This window comes from Numenius arquata, chromosome 1 (assembly GCF_964106895.1).
Source record: "Numenius arquata chromosome 1, bNumArq3.hap1.1, whole genome shotgun sequence".
Taxonomy (NCBI): Eukaryota; Metazoa; Chordata; class Aves; order Charadriiformes; family Scolopacidae; genus Numenius; species Numenius arquata.
Window position 1 is genome coordinate 37535918 of NC_133576.1, and position 26205 is coordinate 37562122.

Below are 26205 nucleotides of genomic sequence, written 5' to 3' on the forward strand. Positions count from 1 at the left end.
ACTTGTCAAATCCCTGCATTCTTAGAAGAATTAAAAAAACAGGGAACAGCTGTTATGTTTGAAGTTTTGTGGGAAAAGAGCACTTTGTGTATTTTCAATAGCTTATGTCTTTCTGAAGCCCTTTGTATGATTTATGTAAAAGATAGACTGAAGTTAGGTGGGTTCGAGTTGCTGTATGAAAGCCTGCCAAACAAAGCATAGAGAATTCTACAACTCCTTAATGTGATGACTTTTTTTTTCCCCTCAAAGGCAATGAAAAATAATATAGCAAGGCTACAAGCACAGACAAACCAACCTACCTACCTAAATGCATACAACAAAAAAATGTCTTCTTCATTTGCTCTTCTCAAATGTCTTCCAGTGCTCCAAGGTTGCTACTTGCTGTATCAAATCTCAAGTTGTAAGAAAATGCACCCCAAATCCATTAGTAAATAAAAACATTATCAAAATTGTTCATGCCTAATCTTTTTTGCACCAGAGGAACTTATTTCTGTTGCAAACTCAGCCATTTATAGAAAACTGTCCTGGGACGTCATAGCTTGTTTCAGCATGCTTCATAAAGGCTTCCTGTTGAGGAACAATAGGAGGTGGATATTTCGTTAAAACTTCTGCCAAAATGAAGTCCATCACATTGTCTTAGCCACATGGGCACAAGGTCTCTTTCCATAGTGACAAATGCACACTCAGATAAATGCCTGCTTCCTCAGTGCCAAATCCATGTCATGGTAGACATCACTGTTCATTTGCACAACATGGTCTTGTACACCTGATGGCAGTTACACGTTGCATCAGCAGGACCCTAGGAGGAGGTGAGACATACAGAGAAACTGTTGTTTGGAAACCTTCAAATTGAATTCAGGCTTCTCAATCTCCTCCTACTGTCAGCACACCTTACGGCTCCCACAAGATACCAATGTCTGAATGCTCTTCAGAAGCAGAGAGAGGGCAGGTTAGGGGCCCTAACCTGACTGCTTGGAGTATTTGTGCAACCCTCTAATCTGCTCTGGCTCTTGGTTATCCAAATTGTCGCAAACAAAACCACAAAACCAGCTTGCTCATATGGGATGTTGCTTCCTCAGCACTTTTCAGTGTTCCCTCAGTGGGAGGCCACTTGTCAATCAAAATTAAATTCTAAGCCACATTCTCCCAGTGACTCAGAACTAACCGCTAGAGACTCAAGTAAGGTCAAACAAGATACATTCTTTACAGCTTAAATGAAAGTGTCTTTTCATGCCAAATAACCTTCCCTGATGTTTATACGGCCCATATCACCATTCTCAATTGTTTATTTAGAGATATCAGGAGTGCCATAGGCAATTATGTTTAAACATCATATAACAATATTAGATAAATAGAAAAGAATTCTGTCTGTAGGTATTTTTTTCCACATTTTAAGTATTTCTTAAATGCTTTTAAAGGATTTTTGCTCAACTGGGATCCAAGAAAAAGATGAGATCACTTCCAACTTGAATAAGGAAGTTCTACAGTCCATATATGAAAGAAGAAAGGACTAAATGACTTTTGGGCCAGGTAGTTGATATCTTGTCCTGAAATTACAACTTATTGTCCTAGAATAGGGTCCATCTGAGGAAGTTTTGTCCTTTGGTCACATAACATTTTTTTTCTGTGAGAATCATTGATGTAGCAACGGCAAATTGATGTGACAATTTCTAAACGTGGTACTGGAATGCTGCTGGGCAGATGTTGCAAAATATCATTTATTAACAGTCATTTAATTGTTTTTTCTGTCTCCTTTCTTTCTGTTCTTTAATTTCCTAACAGTAAAGTTTATTAACTGAAAAACTTCAAGAAGATAACTTTGATACTGAAGAGTATTTACGAATTTAGAATGTATTTTTTATGATAGATATTTATACTAAAACTTAATTCTATGCTAAAGAAATGGATTAATTCCAGGTGATCTTCTATTGTCTAACAAAGAGTCAAGGTGTGTATTCTGAGTTCTGGAAAGTAAGCACAGAAGTGAAAATTTACAAGCGACTGATTGAGCAACACATCTGAGCTTTGTCTGATAAATGGATATGCCTGATCACCAACAACTACAAATAGATAAGGGGTTATTTCACAAACCATCAACAAATAGCTCTATGATACTACTGAAGTCCCTATATGGAGAACATATTATTTTAACTGTAATCCCTTTTCTAGCAAACCACTCACCAGATTAAGAAATATTATCATTAATTTCATTCTCTAAGCAATCCTGCTTCAGCAGGGGAGTTGGACTAGACGATCTGTATGGTCCCTTCCAACTCTAAAAAAAAATTCAGTGAAATTCAGTGAAATTTCTCTGACATATTGTTTGTAACTCCTGATATCTCGTATAAAAATAGGGAGGGAGACAAGGAGAAAAAGGAAGAGGGAAGCAGGAGGAGAGAGAAAGGGACAGAAGCACAGTGGTAGGGGAAGAGAATGATTTTTCTATTCAATAATGTACTAGTATAATTTCTGATTTTTGCATATGCGGTAACTTTAGTTTTAAAGAAAAAAATAAATGTCTTTGATAGGGCAATAGAAAGACATCTGATGCAAATGACTTGTCACATATCTTATAAGGCAAATGATGAATTGATCATCAGAGCAAAGCACAATTAAAAAGCCTGGTTAAAGCCTAAAGTACCATGTAAAGGTCTTAGCTACCATTCATCCAACAAGGCAGCCTCTCCAGCAGTAGCATGTCAGAAGATAATACAGCAAGACTTCCATCCTTCTCCTTTCCTCCTTCAAGTCTTGATGGGAAGGAGCAATGCCAAGGATAGGACTAACCATGGGAGAGATAATGCATATAAAAGTCTGGGAAAGATACATAAATCAAACTGAAGAATTCTGTAGATCACCCATCTGTGAAGAAACAGTAACCTGGACTAAAAAAGCCTGGTAACTTAGTACAAAACATGCAAAAAACCCCATATACATGCATTCTCTAACTGATTATAAAGGTATGTAAGACAGCTATACCCTTGAAATAGTTTGCAGGCCCTCCAGTAAAGTTCATTCCTTTCCAGGTTTTTGAAACAATTAGAGCAAAGATACACAGTTGTCTTCTTCATGTCTGTGTACTGTCAACAAATACAAGCATTTGGTATCCAATTCTGCCTATTTTGCAGTCCTCAAGTTTTTAGTGTCATACAAGTAAAACAGGAAAGGATGCTGTCATTGAACCCAATAGGAGTTTTCTATTACTGAAACCAGGGAAAACAAATAAAGCTTGATGAATAGTAAAGTTAGTTAATAGGCTTTTGGAGATTGGATTAAAATAATGATGAGCTATTTGTATATTGAAGTTAGTTAACAGTGAGTAATACATATTAAGGCTCATGTATTTCACATTTGATTTCAGAGGAAGTTGGGGAATAAATTCAAAACTTTGAATTTCAAAGGGCCAGATATACTACCAATCATCTTTCAAACACGGCATAATCTATGACACTGAGGAATTATCTTCTTCACTGAAGAAAAAGCTAAAGAAAAAAATAAAATCCATCTTTCTCTGATCTTTGAGAAACTAAGGAAACCTCCATTAATTCAACTTGAGGCATTTAAACATAACAGGAAAAAATAAAGGCAGCAAAATAAATAATATAATACATACATATCCTGCAGGTCAAACATTGAGTCTGATCACACCAGGACGATAAATATGAGAAGGAAGGAAATATTCTGTATCTTTCAGTTTACATAAACTGGTTTATTCTTCAATAGGTGGTTGCAAATCTATTTGGCACTGTTCTAATTGATCTTAGAATGCCTCAAGTAATCTCTGTTTTACCAGTTTCATGAAACCTTGTCAGAATATTTTTCTCTAGAGACCAACTGTCATGGTACCTTCCACCAAAATTTACTTGGACAGGAAAGACAAAACAAACTAGTGAGTTGCTAGAACTGTGTACCACAGACTAAATCCCTTCCTTTCTTACCTTGTTCCACAAGTCCAAATAAATAAACCATAGACTACGAGACATTAAGATAAAATATGGGAATTCCCACCCAGATTTTGTTTATTTTTGTTTCTTCCCAAAAGTAGAAATCAACCTATTTCATGAATACATTATCTACTGCAGATTTATTAAGTTAAAAAGTTTGTGGTTTTTCAGAACTGTTTGAAAAGAATTTAGGTGACATCTGGTATTTTGATGAAAGACCTTTCCCTCCAGAAAACTTTTTTTTTTATTATTTTTTATTTTATTTTACTGGAGATAACATTAAAGTATAAATGAAAATATGATCAGAGAATTGTTTTTCCCTAAATTCCTATATTGTAGAGCAATAAGCAAGCAATGACTTTTATTTTAGCATAAAAGCCTCCAGACGTCATTAGGTAAATCTTTCTCCCCATGTATGAACACCAATGAGTAGGCTCCACAGGTTTGTTAGTGGCAGCACTTCCAGAACTCCACCCCCCCCCACCTCTCCCCTCACTCTTCTTCCATTTGTCCCATTTACCCTTGTCCCATAACTGCTTCAGTGGTGGTAATCACTGCAAAGAAAAGGACTGGAAAAGTACCCCCCACTACAGGATTTGTCTCTTTGTGTGTTGGATGTCTGAAGTTAGTTCAAATTGCAAAACCTTTTATCCAACTCATTCATTGTTTGAAAACTGTCAATAAATTAACTCCAGTAGAATACAAAGCATGTCAGGGGCTGGAATTTCTAACCATGAGCAGTTTCTGAGATCCTACATGGTCTTTCAAATCTGCTATGCTGTGTTCTGTTTGATCTTTGTTTTAAACTGAGGCACAAAGAACACTGGATTTTCCAAATCTATTACCATTACTGTAATGCCAAAAAGCGCTCAATGCACTTCTACACTATTTGTTACCTTGTCCTATAATCCATAGAAAAACCGTGTAACAAGCTAGAACAGAAGATAACCATAAAACTATTAATGAAAGTTTTCTGTGGAGGATTTTATCTTGAAGACTTTATTCAGTGTTTGTTCATTACCATTTTGGTACATTGGCACACATCTTAAAATGAATAGCTCTCTTATATATACACTTGATAAAGAAAATAGTTAAATATTTTCTTAGTATGGAACTTTGTTTGAATGAGTAACTGTTTGTTTGGAAAGTTATTTGAAACAGGAGGTCATTGAGCATGGAAATATTACAGCAAATTAGCTAATGATGGTGGCTACTTGCCATTAAATACTACAGTAAAAAGAAGAGGAAGAGGGCTGGATACTGTACAATTAGACAACCTAGAATATTGCTTCTGAAGAATGGTAAAAGAGGCTTTTCAATAACTGTGAGGAATGGCAAGAGTGGTTGGCCTTCATACTTGCAGCTCAGAATCTCCAAGTTTCACAACTGAAATAAGTTGGTTAGATTTTTTTTTCAATTCAGTTTCTTTCTTAACAAAATATTATTTTTAATAGTGAATTATTTCTCCTCTTTTATATTTGTTTCAGTTTTATGTTCCTAAAGAAAATACCTGAAGAGAGGAAGATATCTGTAGAACCCATTTCTGGGAACACACTTTATTATTACTTGGATCTGATATTTTCTTCATAGAAGAAAAAAAAAAAAATGCTTAAATGAATCAGTATCTTTAGCTCTCAACTATAGCATTATGACTAAAAATTTTGCACTTATTAAAAAACCAAAGCCCCAAAAGCTTCCCGTACATTGCCATGCTGTCTTGAGATCTTCCTCCTTGTCTCCTAGGCATTGACTTCCAATTCTGGTAAACTTCTGTCTCTCACTCATTATATTTTCCAACAAATTATGCTTTCACCCATGCTGCCTTTCATGCTAAGCATGTGTTTCTAATAGAATTCATCAGAGATATTTCATTCTCTTGGCATTTTTAGGTTGTTGATGGTCCTGTGTTTTGTTTTTTCCTGTATCCCAGTAGAACTTGGATAATCAAGGTTATGTTTATCATAGGAAAGAATGAATCAAGAGACCTTTACTTTTCCATTAGATCTCAGTTTTCATCCTCTGCTGGAGGACGTATGAGAGTAGTCCCAATGACACAGCAGAACAGCAAAACAGGTCACATAAAGCCTCCCTCTATACCTATGTGGCTGTGTCAAGCTAATACAGTCAATGCATCTCTATGAGTAGGTTCTTGGGTTTCACAGCTGAAGGTAAGATGGTCTATGGGCTTTGTTTGCAATGAGAAGTACTACAGACTAAAGTTGAATCATGCAGTTATCTTAAAATTTTTTGAGAAAATGGTAGAGGGAAACAAGTATAGTTTAGTTTTATCAAATCTAAAACATTTCATTTTGATTTGGAGAAAATGGCATATGTATATCGGAATGTTTTATTTAAATTTTCTAGTATATGAAAATATTACTGTTAATATAGTCTCTGTTGAATTTTTAAAATAAAATGTTTTGAAAACAAGCAATCACAACATGTAAATCATGGTCTTCTACATTTTTAAATTCCTTTTTTCAATGAAGATCTGTTACAGTGATATTGAAAAGAATCGTAGCTCATCTCAAGATGTCACACAAGACAAAAATTCACCCATACAAACACTGATGAATTGTTACCATTTACACCCAGCAGTTATTTTGGAGGATGTTTTCAACCATCTGTTTTACTGACATATTTCAAGACTGGAATTTCCCTTGCTCTTATCACAATTGATAAACTTAATGTTAAATTCCACAGGACAAATAATGTGCCTGCAAGAGAATGGAAGCTGTAAGTTTCTTTTGTAGAAATTATTGGAACTTTCCTTTGTTCATCATCTGAAAGAAGAAATGCATTGGTCTCAAGTGAATCACAAGTTTAAGTTGTTATATCACAAGTTATAAATTCTAATATGAAACAGCAACAAAAAAAAATAATACTGATTTGCTTTTTAGAACACCATTTAATTCCACGTGTCTAAGAAGAATGCTTTCCTAAACTGCAATCTTTAAAGGAGACTTTAAAGATTTTTTAAGTTCTTTTTGGGAGTTTCTCCGTTTCTAGAAATATTACATGAACCTAATAGATCAACAATCTTTCTCCCATATGTACATGGCCATATTGCTGCCTATTTCCAACACTTGTTCTACTGTGCTCTTACATTCAAGTAACTTTTGTGAACACTTGAATACTTTTTTCTTTTGCCTTTTTTTTTTTTTTTTTTTTCCCCCCCCTTTTAATAAACTTGTTTTCATTGCAAAGGTTTGGAATGTCCCCTTTCATGGTGACTCTGCTTTTGTTTGGATTATGAACTTCTGCAACATGTAACTCAAAAGAGATCCAGTTTCCAAGAGTAAAAAGAGATTGATGAATTGTAGTGATATTTTCTTTATGAAGCAAAGTGCATTCCAAACATTTTTCCCATGACAAAAATGTTATATTTGCATAAATAGGCTATGTATACACAGTATATATATACACAGAATAATCTTGAATAGATCTTTGAGGATGTAAATTTCTCCCATGACCTGATTTCTCTGTGTTCAAATCTTCTACTACAGCAGGAAATTTCAATGATATTAAGAGTTACAGTTAACAATATACATCTAAATGGGGACATTGCAGGCATCAAGGCATGTTATTTTTGATAAGAATATATAAGTAATTATAAAATAGGAAATGATCAATCATTAAGACTCACTGAGCTCTCCTGTAGTTACAATATACAAAATACATTGTATTTTGCTGTTGCTAAATAGTTATTTCAGAAGTAAGAGATGGGAGTCAATCTAATTTATTATTTTTTCTTTAATCTTCTTTTTCGTCAGTAGTCTTTTTTATCCTTTTATGTTCTACTTCTTTTGAAACATAATGTCCTGATTTTATTAAATTTGGAAAGAACATGGCACAGTTGAAAGCATGCCTTCAGATTGTAAAAAAGGTACCCAATCCTCGACACTTGCCATCTTCTCCATCCAGCTAGACAAGCTTTCTAAAACATAATCCTGATTAAGTGGAAAATGAAGATAGATCAACACCGTAGGGGTAAGGTATACTGTGTCTTTGACTCTATAATCTCTTAACATTGAATAGAAGGTCAACTGTGTTAGACATGCAACTCTGATTTTAAGAAAGATTGCTGTTTGCTTCAGACTTAGAATGAAATAAGTAAGTAATCTGTTTTGTGTTCAACTATTTGATACTATGTATCAACTTCTTTTATAAAAGTATGGCTATTAATCCTTCTGTTTTCATTGTCTTCAAACATTTATTTGGATATAGGTACCGTATATGAACTAGTGCTGATGAGTTCTTTTTTTTTTCATTAATACAAAATCATGATTACAGTGTGAACACAAAACTAAAACTAGATTTGCTAAGCATTCCTTTTTAGAAAGCAATAATTTAGTATAGAATAGCATTAAGGGAAAAAATAATTTAAAATTATATTACAGCAATTGAAATAATGATTTCAGCCAATATTTGTCTTTGAAGAGTGAGGTTAGCAATTTTAATATATTTTTCTCATAACAAACCTCACAGTTCTTTATTTTTCTAAAAATGTGCAAACTTCCAAAGTGTGTTCCTGTAATTTTAGTAAGACTGTTATTTCTACTTCAGGGACACTATATTACTTTAGTATGACTGCTATACTCAACATTTATGGGTCTGAACTGCTTCCACAAAAGACAGCATCATGACCATTATCTGCTCCTCAGCAGCCTAGAATTATAAAATAGTTTCCTCCTTTTTCTTTGTCATAGTGTCAACAGACCAGGACGGATTTATAAAATATAATTAAAATATAATTAATTAATATAATAATTAAAATATAAATTAATAAATTTAATTAATTATATGAAATTAAAATATAATTAATTAATGTGCTTTGACAAAAGATACTATATGAATATAGCTTATAAATATCATAAACATGCTGATTATGGTTCTCTGGTTAAAGGTAAGTTTTTTTATACACAGAGAGGACAAATACAACTGCTATGACACACAAAGACTACAGAATGTCCCTACTAAGAGTTATAATATTATTTTTTTTGTTTACAGAAGTAATTTTGATAATAAGTTGATTCATTTATGGGTTAAAGTGTAATTTTACATAGGGCCCTCAAGACACAGAAAAGATAACATTTTTCCTTTAAAAATTGATAAAAATCCCTTCCTGAAAGAAAAATGTGGTCTCTATATACTTTCCATGCAGTAATAACCATTGGATTTTATATTTTTTTTCACATTTGTAATGTTTAAATATGATTAAAGACTCCTTTGATAAGAAAATACGCTCTCCAGTTACTTCCTTGCCTTACTACATTGTTTACCTTGATGCTGCTACTATGCATTTTTCCCAGTGTAACAAAAGTCAGAGGCCCCTTAAATTTAGTTACTCCCTTGTAAGAATTCCCTTGGTTGTTAGAATGCCCATTCAGGGAGAGGCTAAACTTGTATGGGAGATGGAAATCTCTGCTATCAGTCACACCCTAACAAGGAACTTGCAAACGCTTTGGACACTGAGTCGGAAAACTCAGAGTTGAGGTTTATATATTCAGGGAGGAAAAAAAAAAACAACCTCAAAACAAAACACAAACCAGAGCTAGTGCCAGAAACCATATACCAAGGAAAGCCATCTCTCTCCGTCTTTAACTATAGGGTACAAGGCATGAAAGACTACTTCCAGATCCCGCTGAAGCTCATAAGGACATTTGCAATCAACATCAGTAGGTAGGATCGGACTGTTATTTTTCTAGATCTGGTTAACCACAAAATATTAGAAACTACAATGATGGCAGACTTATTTAAGGAAAAGTGGGTTGAGGCATTTTTTAATAAGATTCTAATGTTACATTATCACCTTCCCTCTTCCTTTTGATGCCCTTGTTGCTGGCTTTCTCACATTGAAACTCACGTATTTCCAAACATAAATATTAAAAACAGCTGCAGCAGTAGTTCTTCAAATGGCATATCATGATACAAAGATGTTGCAGTAAATACAGAGCTTCTCCAAAGGGGGGTTGCTGTTGGTAATGCTGGGCATGGGACAGCACTGCAAGGAACTGCAGGCTGAACTACCATAGGAAAAAGCAAGAAGTAAAAAGAAGAAAGGTCTCTCCCTGCTCTTGTCCTTGAGTTTGCCACAGCCATCTACTTCCAGCCACATTTTCTGCTCTGCCCCAGCCATTCCACAGCAACTCAATTCGTACGTGCCTCAGTATGTTGGAATAGCCTCTCTGACTTCTGTGTGTGTATACATATATATACACAGAACATGGGAAAAACATGTTGCAGAGAATAAGAAGAGAAAAGGAGCAGAATGACATGTGGAAAAGCATATGGAGAACCAGTGACATATGCCAGGATATATTTGATTGAAAGTATCACAGATCCTTGTTTGATATAACTGACTGGTAATATGGGTATTTCAGAGAACTATACCATGTCACATTGCAGTAATTTTGCTATACTGTAATTTGAATATGGCAGATTGTTTACACATTTCAAATTTTTGTTTTCATAGTTCTGGCTAACAATATTGTAAAGTAGTGGGAACTTATGAAGAAGTTGAGAATAGGCAGGACATAAAATATTTTGCCACAGGAATTCTGTATATGAGTATTACTTATTTTCCTTTTCATATATGTGCAGTCAGATCTAGTGGCTCAGTTTATATTTTGGCTTCAAATGCCAAGTTTAGCTTGGCTCTGCAACCAAAGATTTTGGTTTACCAGAGTCTAATGGTAGCCTTTCCATTAAAGTTACCCATATAAATGCATTTGAATGGAAAGTTTAGAATGTTTTACATAGTTTTCTAATATTTCTTTTGGTTGCAAAATGGAGAGCATTAATATTAATACTTAATTAAAAATAAACCTAGAATGCTGACTGTATACAACACAGAAAACAGGAGTGTAAAATACCAGGCATGATCTAGATGTTCACACAGCTTTCAGACATAGTTGCCTTTTCTTGCATCTCTTCTATGAAGATGAATTCATGAATCTCTGGATGAGACATCTGTAGAAGTCTGCTCACCCAGAAAAGAGTGAACAGGGAAATACTAAGAAGGTGAACTAAAAAGCAAAGTTGCAAAAAGAGCTTATGGCTCTAGACCAAGCCCTAAGTCTGGTTCACTACTGTCTAGATTCTCACACTTGTGCATGATCTGCACTACAAAATAAGAAATAAAAATTAACCACACAAACATTCTGTGGAAACTCTACAGACAGTAGAAAGAAACCTAGAATTGAACTCACAGGTTTCATATTTCTCAAAAATGTTGGTGAAAGAAATTTATAGAGATTTCTGTGCTGCTGGATTAGCAAGCTGAGGAAATCTTTCAAGAATATACAAGCATTTTAAGACAAATATTTGACAAATAATTACATGGATGGTAGCTGAACCAAACCACATTTAATTGCTTTCTTGAACAAAAACCCAACATGATGCAAGTTTTCTTGTACAATACTATTTTTTTTAATCTAATACTAATGCTTACATGGAGTTGTGTCTGTTTATATTACCAAAGTATCTTATAAACATAAATCAAAACAAGGCATAAATATTTGCAGCTGGTTTACTAAAAACAAAATAAATTTTGGCAAGTTGTTCTTGCTTGCAAATATAAAGCTCTGGGACACAGTCCTGCAAACAATCGGAGAGATAGGAAGACACAGAATGAAGGAGAGGAACTAGCACCGTCTAGTTCTTTTCCTACAGAAGTTTGCAAGTCAGTGCCTATAGTGGCCTAAAAAGCCAAAACCTCTCTGTGTTCCCTTTTGCTGCTATTAACTTTGTGCCTGATGCCATGTTAGTGCAAAAACAAAACAAAACAAAACATAAAAAGGCTTTTGGCCTTTCATGAATCACACTTTTTTGATTTAATCTTTCATCTGCACATTCTGACCTCGTCTTTCTCTAGTTTCCGCCTAAAAGCATGTCTCTCTATCACCATTCCCTATGTATGGTATGAAGCCTGTCTTCTGATACTAAATTATGATATTGAGCAGATAATAAAACTTTCCCGTCACGAGCGTGGTCACTGTGACTGCTCGGAACAATTCATATTAAGTAGTGCCAGCTGGAAGTATATTCTGCCAAATAAGTATGAATCATTTTATGTTTCACATGACAAAAGATTTAAAGAGATGATAAACAGAAAGACCATGCTAACCGCATTGCTCTACCATACACCACTGTTTTCAACTCTAGCCCTCAATGTTAGACAGTAAAGTACCAAGAAAGGATCAGGAGAGAGGTTTCTTCTGTGTCTGTCACCTACCTTATCTGGTATGAGAAGCAACAAAGCAGAGAAGAAATTCAGGCATCACTCTGTTGATAGAGCTTGTGACAGAGAGGAGCAGAGCAAGAGAAGGAGGAAGAAGTAAAACTGAATCCACACTAGAAAGTAAAGTCAGCTGTGGATATGCAATAGTTGCAATAGTGAGCGAAAAACATGTATATCTTTGCAAGGAGAGGAAGGCAAATAGAATATATTAGCATGGATAATTGTGAACAGGGGAGGAGTAACTGTAAAAGTACTTGATCGGACTGCCAGTAAGGCTTTTTCTAAGTAGATTTATGTACAGCGTCTTAAGGAAAAGTTGTATGTTTTGGGGACAGTATTAGCATAAAGCTGACAGATATTGAAAGTTTGATACTAAAGAAGGCGTGTGTGAAGGAATAGGTATGAGATACAGAAGACAGAGAGGTGGTAAAGGAAAAAAAGAACAAAGGAAAGAAAGGAAAAGGAAATGAAAATTTAGGCAATGCCGAAGATATAGAAATTGAATATTTATTTGGAAAGTGAACAGTTATAAGCATTTTCTTTTGCAAGTATTGTGATACAATTTTGTTTAAAACAGATTTCTGCCATTCATACCATCTTTCAGTAGAAGTTTTCAATAAAGTCATCCAAAGACTAAATGTTCAAATATCAGACATTCTCAAGCCAATGCTCCTTGATACACCAGTTACCAGTATGGTTCATTTAGACATTCATTCATTCTGGGTAAATGATATATTGGAGAAAATATAATTAAGTTACAAATGTAGAATCACAAAACACTGTAAAAATGGGGAGAATTTTGCTTTACTCCTCTGCAACTAAAAAAAAATCTCCTCAGACTATAATTCAACCTGTTGCTATGTTTACTTAGCATTATTTTTTTTTTTACTTCAATTTTACACTAACAGGTACTGGAAGCTCTCTCCTCTTCCTTTTGATCTATTAAAATCCAATCAGTTTTCATATTGCCTAGGCTCTCAGCTTGTCAAAAACTGGTTTTGGCTGGGAAAGTGTATGGAAGCCTGTCAGAGTCAAATAGTCTCTGAGCAGGTTCTTTTAGATATTCCACATGAGGGTTTAATGTTTAACACCAAATATATTTATGTGTAGATACTTGATGTTACATAGGACATAGGATTTTTCATTTAGCAGAATGATACAGCAATATACTGAAGTCGCATTACACATACACTTAACAGAATATATGTTGTTGTATATTACAGCTGAATCATAATTAATCTATGATTCTCATTGCCAGTCTTACTATCATGGTGTTACACATCCCGCATAGCCAGGAAGGAACAGATGGGCTGAAGCCAGCTAAAGCCTATTGCTATCAACAAAGTTCTTTTTGTTGTTCAGTTCTTGTATTCTGTGTTGGGCTAAGCCAAGCGTAGACCTCCACCATGCTGATTCGACTGGCTCAGGAAGACATTCTCACTCTTTTGATTAAGTCATGGGAAAAACATTTATACAATCAGTTGATCCACTCAACTGATACAACTGTTTATATAGAACAAAGACCACTCTCTGGTCTCCCTTGCATTGAGATAAATTCAGCTTGCTTAACCCCAACTGTGGTCAGTTACTCCCTACATTCCTAAACAAGCTTCCCCATACATGGTCCTTGCCCATCTCCTCTGAGCCTTCTTCCATTGTAGGGGTTAACTGACCAGTCATAATCCTATTTTTGAAAGCCCTTTGTTCATTTTTTATATTGAGAATTTTTTTTTGTCTTTTTATATTGAAATACTGATTTTCAGTTTGAACATAACTTACATATTAAAAACCTTTAAAGTCAAAATCAATCAAATGTTATTTTGTTCAGATCAAATTAAACATTTCAGCTGATATAAAAGAATTTCGCTCTATCATGGTTATTAGAAAAAAAAAGTCTATTGAATGTAAACTTTGTTCTGGCCTAGAAAACTTACTGGCATTTATATAATGCTGTATTGTAATTGCCTGCAACATTTTTGATTCAATTATCCTAACACATTTCAAATTCACTAAAGCAGAGAAGAATTTGTATTTGCTTCCCTAATATTTTACTCACGTATTGAATCCGCTAAAGTCTAAACAGTACGGAAAATGGGAATGGGCAAAGCACCAACAGCCTTATTTTAGTTAATTAAAACAATCTGAAACCAACTTTTCAACAGTAAAGTAATTTTTAAGAATTCCTTTTAAGGCTATCCTGCATTTCTTCAATATCCAGGTATACATTTTTGAACAAAAGCCTATATTCAGTGCCCTGAAATTTGCATGCTTCAAATGGAAACTTTAATAGAAACGGACCAACATTTTAGATGTTTTCAATAATTTATGTTTGTTAACCACTGCGATCTAGAAGGCCAGAATTAGAAAACTAAAAAGATATTAACATCTGTTTGACAATCAAATTAAGTATTCCCCATATTTTAATACCATCCTGACATTTTAAAATCACTCTAATAGTTAGAATGGATAAGAATTACAAACAAAATAATCTTCTTGATTTGAAGCAACTATGAGATGCTTAAGTCTGGATCTCTAGGAAAGGAGGAAGGTAAGCTGCAGAGTTAAGACTCTGCTTCAGGGCAAGGGACTGTGGCATTTTCATGAAGCAACAAGACAGTCTCCGCCGAGAAGGAGCCGTGGAAGGAAAGGCTGCCCAGCCTGTATGGTGCTGTGTTTTGGATTTGTGACTAAAGCAGTGTTGATAACACAACAGTGTTTTAGGTATTTGCTGAGCAATGCTTGCATAGCACCAAGATTTTCTCTGTTTCTCACTGCCTGCTGGGAGAGGACGCAGCTGGGACTGCTGACATGAGTTGACCAAAGGGATAGTCCAGACCATATGATGTCATGTTCAGAAATAAAAACTGGAGTTTGGGCCTTTCCAAAGTAGCCAGTGTTTCATTGAACATTGGTTTGCTTATGATAGGTGATGAATGATTGCCTTGCATCACTTCTTTTCTTTTTTCTTTTTTTTCTTCTTTCCTTCAGTTATTAAATTGCCTTCATCTCAACCAACAAGATTTCTTGCTTTTTCTATTCTCTTGTACATCCTGCTGGTGGGTGGAGGGAGTGACTAAGTGGGTGGGTGGGTGCTTAGTATTTGGTCAGGGTCAACCCACCAAAATTTGAAACACATGTAAATATTGTAGCCAACGGAAAAGGTCTACGCAAAAATCTTAGCTTATGTACTAGAAGCAATATAACTGTGTGGTGCTGAGATAGATTCACTACTGCAGGTATAGTATTGATCGTGGCTCTAAAGCTTGCATCCATGCAATATTACCTATGCTTTTCAGCTACACAGAAACTTTTTTAGTTCTTATCCAAAGCGGAAGAATTGAAGTAAGATTTCTTTACATGACCTTAGTCAAGTGAATAACAATTTTAACTTCTGATTATTATTGAAAAAAAGGCACATATATGTGTAAAGAATGTACTGTACAAATCTTACTATTGGCATGTTGGTCATTAAGGAGCAAATATGGATTTTCCAAAATGGCCCTGAAGACTGGAAAAGTCCTTATGTGGTTCTTTACTACTTTCTGGGATTGCAGATATTCCATTTAACTTCTTAATAACCAAAGGAATATGATGACAATTACCATAAAATCAAAAATAGAAATTTTCAGTCTCTGAAACATAGGAAATTCCAAAATTTTAAAATATTTTGTAAATTATCTTTCAATAGTAACTTTTGGTCATCATTCTCCTTTTGGTTCAGAATTTTACAGTGAAGGTTTGTTTTTTCACAGATATAGTGACCATGATACCATCCACTGTACACACTTAAAATAATTGATACAAAGAGTTTATGAAATCTAACGTAGAGAAATCATATGCCATATTTAGGGTCAAAAATAACCTGTTAAAACACTGTTCTTAAAGGAAGTTCCATCTCACTGGAAAACCATGTTTGTCATCTGCTCTTGGTCTTATCTCCAAGCTGTCCCTCTGTTGGAGAAGAGCCTGAAGTGGACACGTCCTGAGGGACCTTCTCACTTGAGGGATTCTGTGCTGGAATGACAAGGTCTTTTTTTGCTGTATAAGTAGATACAGGGATGGATAATTTGAGGAAAAAATTCAAAAGAGGGGAAAAAATTGTGTGGCTTCCTCAACAGTTCAGTGTAAATTGCCCTTTCCCTTCTTCCTCTCTGCCTTTCCATATCTGTTTGGCTTTGTTTCTTTCTGGTTCTGAAAGGAAGCAAATTCTTATCCAGAGACCAAGTTCTTCAGACTGACATCAGTGTTGAAATTATATATTCCATGATAACAGTATTGAAAGACCATAGCCAAACAGTATTGCCAACTTTTTCTCACATTAATTCTTAAAACAATAATAAAGCTTTAGCCAAGGTTAGGGTCTCATATGTGAAGGCCAATCCTAAATCCTGTCCTGAAAAAGACTTGGATTTCAGCAATTTTCCTTTTCTATATCAAAAAGTAAAAGAGACCTTCAGTTTGCTCAGCTACTTTCTGTCTTGTAACGCCAAGCTGTCCCACAGTAACAGAAGTGAATAAATTATCAGTAAAACTGCAAGAGGGATGTACTGAGGTTATGCTGTAAGCACAAAATGATGAGAAATGTGGGAGATATGAAGAAGATACTGGAAGACCAAATTAATCGTTGGGTAATGGAACAGGAGAGAATACAAGGCCAAATTACTAAACCCAGTGCTAAACAGATCTGCATGATGGAAATTTGCATTAGAGGACAATCATCTTACTTGTTCTTCTAAACAAGGGATGGTGACCAACAATGACCATCACACATGCTAATAGTGGACTGACATAATTTAAGAAATACAACTGATTCAATGCTGTCTACATTGTAGCTCAGGGACATGGGACACTGTGGGAACTCTGTCGATGGGAAAGTGCCATAGCGAATCCAAAAGCCTTTAAAAAAAACCCTGAAAAAAATTACACAAGTGTCTGTGTGTAAAATAAAAAGCCTGAACTAAAGTCTATTGAAAGCAACATTAATCTTCCAATTAACTTCAGTAGGCTTTTCATGGATCTTATTTGTGATCATTAAGAATGAAAAACGGGAGTCTCGTGATTCATCCCTAATTACCCCAAATATTCATTTAATGAAATCCTGACTCAAGTGAAGTTGACGAAGCTCTGCCGTTGACTTACAAGAAGCCAGGATGTCTGCCAGGATGACACAAACTTGAACTAATTGAAGAAGATTCTACACTTACCTTAAGCTTGGGTAGCAAATCTGACTTTTAATTATCATACAAACTGAAATAATGACTCAAGAATAATCGGTAGTATTCTCTTAAAAATTCATCTATCCCACTTTTCTTAATTTTAGAATAATGATGTCTATTTAAGTTTTGATAAATAGAGCTTGACTATCACATTATGCTATTGTTTGTTGTAGGAGAAATATAAGGCAATATTTGTACAGCTACTTAGTCTTTAAAAGTCATATTTTTTCTAATCAAAATTATCGACCAGAAAATCTATTCATTTAAGAAGCCTGCTTTCCTCTGTTTTAATCATCCAGAAAAACAATTAGTTCTCTATGTTTGACCACTACCAAAAACCTTTGAATGCATTTTGAAAACACTGAATCTTCTTACAGTCAAGCCGATGAGTAATGTGGTTAAATTATAAAATAAGACTTCCCATTTCTATAGTAGGTATTTGTGTGGAAATAACATCTCTGCCAAATTATCTAAAGCAAAATATGAGACAACTCTACTTCAAATATTTCAGATAAAAATGATCTTTAATTTTGCAAGCATCCCCATGGAAAGATCGTGATAACATTTTCATTTGGAAATAAACACACAAAACAAAGAATCTGAGCAGAAGCAAGGTGGGAGCAAAAGACTGAAAAACCTTTTTTTAACTAAAAAGTTAAAGAAATCCTCTTTGTCTTGTGAGTGGAACATGTCCAATCAGGTTGTAAACTTCCAACTATTCATCCGATGAGTAACTTGCATTAATTACTCTGCTAAATCAATCAGTAGATCAATGTGTTCTCTGACTGATATGGCCTGGAATTTTACATATTGCTACTGTAACTGGCAACTATAATTGCGGGTGTAACAGATATTGGACCCTGAAAGTCTAGACAGAACAGGCAGATGCTTCCTATAACTTTCAGGCCAATGAATGGTCATGTTGGAAGAGAATCTTCCTTGGGTGCAGTGGAGTGTGTCAGAGTGATTTTTTTCTATCAGTTATGCCCTTCACCACCTCCTTTCTTGGCTAAACTCTGGTTCTGGATGTTGCAGCAGAAAATGTTAATTTGTTTGTGATTGTTCATCACCATTATTTAAACTCTTATCAAACCTGGATTGGAAATATCAGAATAATGAACATAACGTAGCTTTAGAAACACTCTCATGATAGATTGTGGTTTTGTGAATTCTGAGTGAAGCTGTGCTATGGTTACAGCATATGTAAGCTTGTCTGGTTTTTCTGGTTTTGAAAAAGTCTGTCTACTTGGCTCCCTGTTTTCAAGAACTGTGAGAACACCTATGCTTATGTCAACTTTAAATCAGGGAGAAACTTTACAGACATTATTTAGGTCATATTTAGTGTGTTTCCATAGAAAAATAGACTGAAAAGGCACATATAGCTGAGCTCCCCAAGTATGTTGTTTCTGTAATAATGGAAATGGTGAGTGATAGCACAGTGAAAAACTTTCATGAGGAGCTCTAAAAATTAAAATAGTAAGTACTGCTTTGCTCATGACACAGTATTTACTCGTTAAGCCATTGACAAAAAAAAAAAGAGAATACATTGTAGACACTCATCACCAATTGTAAATACTTAAAAGTGCATCAGATTGTATTCAACAGCATCACTTGGAGGCCTATGATATTTATATGCTTTCATAAATGGACTGTTCTGGAGATAGATTCAGAACAATGGTAGCGTAGTGTAAAGTCCTTTGGCAGACAGCTTTAACCACAAAACCAATGAGTCAAGTAAGAGCCTTTAGGAACCTCATCTTTATTCAGTTCTTGTGGTCACCAGAATGTTACGCCAAACCTGTTAGCAATTCATGAGAAGCAAAGACAGTGCAATTGTATTTTCTGCTCACAGCCTAAAAACCTCTACCAGCAGGAAAGATGAATCATTTTGGAAACCAGCATTTTTGCCAATTAGTACTGAAACACCAGAAAATATGTAGCAGAAAAATAATTCAGCTATATCTTTCATGCTACTTACACATTGCAAAATAATTAGCAGCTTCACAAATGGGAATATCAACATAGCATAAAATTGGTACAGCCTTGTGCCACCTATTCGACAGACAACACTTAAGGTATGAGAGCTTGGTTTGAGTGTCGCGGTCCTATGGCTGATCACAAGCTTGGGGTAGCCAAACAGCAGCTTTGGCATTTGATGTTCAAAACACACCTCTATCCCATATCTGCTTCTTGCCAGATTTGACAACTGCAAACTTCCAGCTCAGGTTCTCTCAAAAAATGCAAATAGTGATTTCTACAGGCAGTCTATTTGGCCTGCCAAATGCCACAAGCAGAAAAGTAAGTCAGAATAACACTGATAATTTCTAATCATCGTAGCATATGCATTTAAAAGGTAATGCTGAAAATCAACTATATCCAGACTCTTAAATAAGAGCATTTTCTGGGGCACAATGCAACCAGGAGAGCTCCTGTTTAGCCAATGGAAACATATGGAGGGTACGACTCAAAGCTTGACACTGCTGTATTTATAAAAGGCAGTGAGTATAACGACTGTGCCTGTGTGAGCTAATCCCACCTAATTCTTAGCTAATGCTAAGAAAAAGGCATCTCCTAGTATATTCAGGTAACTGAAAGAACAACCATAATGTTTTCTGAAGATGTTTAAAGAAAAAAATGGCTGGATATGTCAGCATAGTTATTTAAACTTGTGCATTGAAGGGTGGGGTGGCAGACAGAAACTTTACTATCAGAACCACTACTCTCTTCCCAGCTGTCTCCTTACTGATAGAAGAGACCTGAACTGGAGGCTTTACAGTATTTTTAGGCAAACAAAACAACTGCTTTCCCTTAGGAGATAAGTTTTAACCTTAATTCCCTCTCAGATCCCCTTATCTGTTAAAAAAGGCTAAATTTGTTCTTCATAAATATTTTTTTAAATTAAAAAGACAAGTTTAAAAATAATTCCTGTGAAGTCCCTGATAGAAAGCAGAATGGTTGCAGAAGGCTCAGACTATTGAGAGTGGAATTTTGGGAGGGACAAATACTGGCTGGACATTTGAAGTCAATCATTTTATATATTTTTCAGTTCCTCTAAAATGAAAAAAAAAAAAATTCCTCTCACTTCACCTAGGCATGTAATTAAGTGGGGGCAAATGTTTTTGTGTCAGTTAGAAACTCCACATTAAACAGGCCTCTCATATCAGTGGTGATCTACAGGTGTTACAAAGATTTAATGTCAGTGATGAAAACCATTGCTTTTAATCCCAGCTGAGTTTAAATCAATGTGAAACAACATTGTGGATAACATTGATTAACATGACTGTAAAGTCTTCACAGATATTTTTGCCAATTTCCTCTTCCAATCTTCCAACATTTCTGAAAATGCTGTCTGCAAGCAGACATCAGGGACACATTAGATTTTAGAGAATACCACAGATCTTCATATAACATAAAAATGTCGGAGGCAGGTATTTATGAAGTAATCTATGCATGAACATGTGCATTGACTTGAGTATTTCCCTAGTAAGTCACTTTTGCCAAATAATTCATTTTTACATTAAGATTGTAGAAACTCATCTACTAATTCCTACTAAAATTTATCAATCTATTATTTAAGTATATTCATATCTTCTCAAAAACCTGAAGCAGCATTATGGATTTATTTTCCTCTCTTCTTTATACCTCAGTTTGTTTTCTAATATTGGCTTCTGCAATTGTCTTATTTCATCTGTCACACCTTTTCAACCTACAGCACATATAGCTACTAGAATGTAAATGTTCTAATGTGCCTCTTCAAATTACATGTTGAGAGGAAGCCCTTGTATTTAACAAAACACACTGTTTTATATTATCTTGTTTGTAAAATCTCTTTACACAGTGTTCACCCAAATAAAGTGAGTACTATATTATATAAACTACTTTTATAGACAAGCTTTTGTTGTTACACCCTGCTGGGAGTTAACTGTGAAAAAATTTCTTGGAAAACAGTGCCTGTTTGGGATATGCTTTCAGAGAATGAATACTCAGGGGACGTACACAGCTCATTACCTCATGCCATACTCAGCTGAATACGGAATGAACTTTTTGAAATGAATATCCTACCAGTTACAGCATATTAACCTGCTCTTTGTCATGTGTCTAGGCAGAAGAATATTTCAAATAATATAATCAATGCCAAAGAAAAATTCCTTGTGAGGTGAAGCAACAGTTCAGCCTGATCAGATATTCAGCCTGAGAAGGTCAGACAATTTTTCTGTCCTAGAAAAGTTCTTGTATTGTGAATTTCAGTGTAATCTATACATTCCATCACATCATTGATGGCAAGTATTTTGGGTCTACACATAGCAGAGGCACAGAAGAAGATAACCAGCTCTTCATATCTGCAAATACCTCAACCATGGCCTTGTTCCAATTCTTTGTTATCATGAAAGAATTCTGACTTGCCTATTGCTGTGGTGGCAAAGGGCACTTTTGTAGATCTAGCTGTTTTCCTTTGCACAGAGACCCGCTCAGCCGGGATATCGTGCAGAGTGCTGTTTGTTAATTGATAAATGTACTTCCTTTCAAATTTGTCAGTCACTGATACATAAGTCTTATGTAGTCCTCAGAGTTTAAAAAATGTAACCAAGCGAAAATGAATTTACTTGGGTTATATTTAGGTAAAATCAAAGTGTCTGAAGACTTGAAGAGGCCTTAGGCTGAGCACATTTTTCAAAAGGACTGTGTGGCTTAGAAGTTGTACATATTCACAGTAAGGTTCAGGATTGTAAATATAATTCTTAAACGGCCCTTAGGCACTTTTAAACATTTCTTACTTTGACTCATTTCATTGATTGATTAATTGATGAAAATCACTGCTGTAACTCCATCTCTCCATCATTGTTCAACTTTAATAAATATTTATTCCTGTAAAGAGTCATCTGTGTGACTCTAATGACTTCAGGATGGACCTGCCTTCATCATTTCTCACAATATTAAATGGAGGAGTATAGAGTTGTTACACAAATATCATTTGAAGGACAGATTGCAGATCAGAAATATCCTCTGGAAATGAGGGTCCTTCCAGCATGACTGACTGAATGTCAGATTGTGTGTAAATGTCATGAATGTCAACAGACAGCACACCCATCTATAAATGATCTATATGTAGAGAAAAGAGATGAGGGTTAGCAGTTCAGACATTTATTCCATCCTAGTAGGAGCATGATGGTGGCAGAGAAAGAGAGGTGGAAAGAGCGAGGAAGCAAAAGAGACTAAAAGAGTTAAAGTGTGAGTGACAGAGAGGGGGTGTATGCACAAACTACCAGGGGGTGAGAGGGCAGAGAGCAAAGAGAGAGTGTTCAGATTTGCCAGATGTGCCAGCCTACCTAAATGCCCCTCCAAACTAGCATCCTCAAGCCTTGTAACTTTTCTATCAAAACAATGCCCTCACCAAACCCTACCCTCCATCTCTTTATAGAAATCTTTCCCATGTCGTTTAGCTGATGCAGAAAAGTGGAAAAGAAGCAAAGAAAGTTTGGGTCCTGACAGGAAAAGTTTGACTTCTTAGTTGCACAACCCACAGGAGAAAGAAATTTGTAGCTCTCAAGTTTTAAAGATTGTGACAGAAAGACATACTTTTAGCTGCAAATCTTTTAAAAGTCAGTATGGTTGTTTACATGCCATTTACACATTTCCATGAACATTTTTATAAGTATTTGTGCCAAGGTATTTAGTTGGAAAAGGTTTAGCTTATATGGCCCTTGTCCATTATTTAATTCATTCTTTTGTAGCCACTTCTAACTTCCCTATAAAGAGCTGTCTCTTGATTTTCTAATGCTTATTATTCTGTATCTTTCTGAATTTCAGGACAAATGAGAGTAAGTTTCCTTCTTAGAAAAGTTTGTTTCTTAAAAAATTTCATTTCTTTCTGCTAAGAAAGAAGCATATGAAGCAAAAAGATCATAGACACTAGTGTGTTTCATCTGCTTCCTGGCAGGGAGGAGGAAAATTACATTCTCTATTGGAAAAACATCCCATAGTACATTTCTGTCCCATTGTACTATAAATTAGAAATAGGCAAACTAAATTAAATATAAAATATTGATGAGATTTTATTTCTATTTACTGTAAGTATGGGAGTCATAAGCAACAGGATAGAAAGAATTTTTGTCTAGAATGAAGCTAGAAATTTAGTGTCTTTAATGCAAAAATCATTCTGTATTGATTATACTATTCAGGAACCCAACTGAATTCATTGAACTGAACTGAATTCATTGTCTGTCACAAAAAATTTTAACTGATTAACCACAGCAGCATATTAACTACAGCAGCAATTTCACTACAGTAAGTGGAATTTAGAATGAAATTTTTTTTGCTTTTTTTGTACAAGGTTCATCTGAAGCATCCACAATTGTAGGAGAATAGACTGAGAACAAAGAACAGACAGAAGAGAATGGCTTGCTATCCAAAGACTACTATCAACAAATATATTCTTGGCACAATCCATGTACATTCTTATTAAAAATGCCAAAATCAAACACACCCTTATTTGATTTAAATTAGGGTTCACCACCTTGTGGTGTTTATGAGCCAGACATGTGAACTCTGATAACAATACCAAGTTTTAGATCACTGAAATCAAAAGTACTTTAAGTGACTCTTCAATATTGCACTACAGTCTAGAAAAAAATTACCTTGTAGAGGTCAAACTTCACTGAGGATTGAATACTTCTTAAGTATTCACTTTCTGCTGTAGCTATCTTATGCAGCAAAAATCTTGTAATTATAGGATGAAGGTGGTTTATTTAGAATAATGGTTCACTTTACCTGATGATGATGTGGCTATTTAAAAAACAAAAAATTATAGAATGGTCAACAATGTTTTATAGGTATTTCAAAAAGGTTCAGTTCTTCAGAGATAATGGCAAAATTGAGTTAAAAATTAAATAATAAACTGACAGAACAACTTACTGCCCGTAGAACACTGAAAACATGACAACACTTTGAGAAAGCCAAAATGTGTTCTAACAAAAATGCTGTGTTTGTTAAAGGTAACCCTTTGTGTTAGCCCTCACACAGGACAGACGTGTGGTACATCTGTATGGTACATACAAAATGGTATCTATTTTACAAGACAAAGGCTTTTGTCTAGTGGAATTCAGTCCTGTTTTATAAGGCAAGGGCCTCCAACACCCTGCAAGCTAAAGGGAACAAATGTTACATGGATAAACTCATACACTGTCTTCCCAGAAGCAAGAAGCTCTGTTCAACTACAACATTTCAAAAATAGTTTTGACTTTTCTCTCTTCCACAGATGTAGTGAGACTTCAGCTTGCATGCAAACGCCCTGTATAACTGTGGAGGAGCACTGACACTACAAGAGTCAGTTTTAATCTCTATTAGTCCTGCAGGAGCACTTCTGTGCGATTGCTGACTTAGTATTTTGGCTAGGACACATGCACATTCCTCTCCTTGATGCTCTGCAGATGGAAACAGTATTCAAAGCCTTTTAGTGGAATGAGTGGGAATTATACTGGTTAGGCAGTGAGCCTAAACTGATCAGCAGCCCTGAGGAGAAGGACTTGGGAGTGTTGGTGGATGAGAAGCTCAGCATGAGCTGGCAGTGCGCACTGGCAACCCAGAAAGCCAACCACATCTTGGGGTGCATCAAAAGAAGCATGGCCAGCAGGTCGCAGGAGGTGATTCTACCCCTCTACTCCACTCTCATGAGACCCCACCTTGAGTACTGTTTCCAGCTTTGGAGTCCTCAACACAGGAAGGACATGAACCTCTTGGAACGAGTCCTACAGAGGGCCACAAAGATGATCAGAGGGCTGGAGCACTTCTCCTATCAAGACAGGCTGAGAGAGCTGGGGTTGTTCAGCCTGGAGAAGAGAAGGCTCCAGGGAGACCTTATAGCAGCCTTCCAGAACCTGAAGGGAGCCTACAGGAGAGCTGGTGAGGGACTGTCAGCAAGTGTAGTGATAGGATGAGGGCTAATGGTTTTAAATTGAAAGGGGGGAGGTTTAGATTAGATACTAGAAAGAAATCCTTTACTGTGAGGGTGGTGAGACACTGGAACAGGTTGTCCAGGGAAGTTGTGCATGCCCCATCTCTGGAAGTGTTCAAAGCCAGGCTGGATGGGGCTTTGAGCAACCTGGTCCAGTGGGAGGTGTCCCTGCCCATGGCAGGGAGGTTGGAACTCGATGATCTTTAAGATCCCTTCCAACTCTAACCATTCTATGGTTCTATGGTTACTCAGAGATTTTTCTTTGAAACTTATTCTTTAAACAACAAAAATGTAGTAATTTGTTTCATGAAAATTTTATTCCTGTGCTGATTCCTTTGACTAATTTTTCTCAGTTTTGGTTGCCTTTCTCCTTTTACCTCCTCTACCCATTTCCTATCATGTGACACTTGCAGAGATGTGATGACACCATATTGCTTTTTGAGTAGATGCAAATATTTTCATTATATAGCAGAGCATGATTTTGTTAGTTTTCCCAGGTTCTAATGGTCAAAACAGAAAAAAAGATCAGAGATGGGGCTGAATGAAGTAGGGAAAAATGTTGTTATTTGTTGGGTTTTTTTTTTTTAGCTATCTGCTGCAAACTGCAAACCATTTCATAAGGCTTTATGAAAGTATAAAAGCTGATGTAGACAAGAGTCCATTTTTCAGCGAGTACATTTACCTTTCTAGAATAAACAGCACAACCATATTGTTAAACTATGTGAATTTGTTCATAAATCTTATTTTTGAGAAGTGAAAAAAACTGACATGCAGTAAGCTACCCTTTCTTATTGCTGAAATCATGATTGAAAAAAAAACTGCTTAGAGAATTGTGAAATCAACAAGATCATG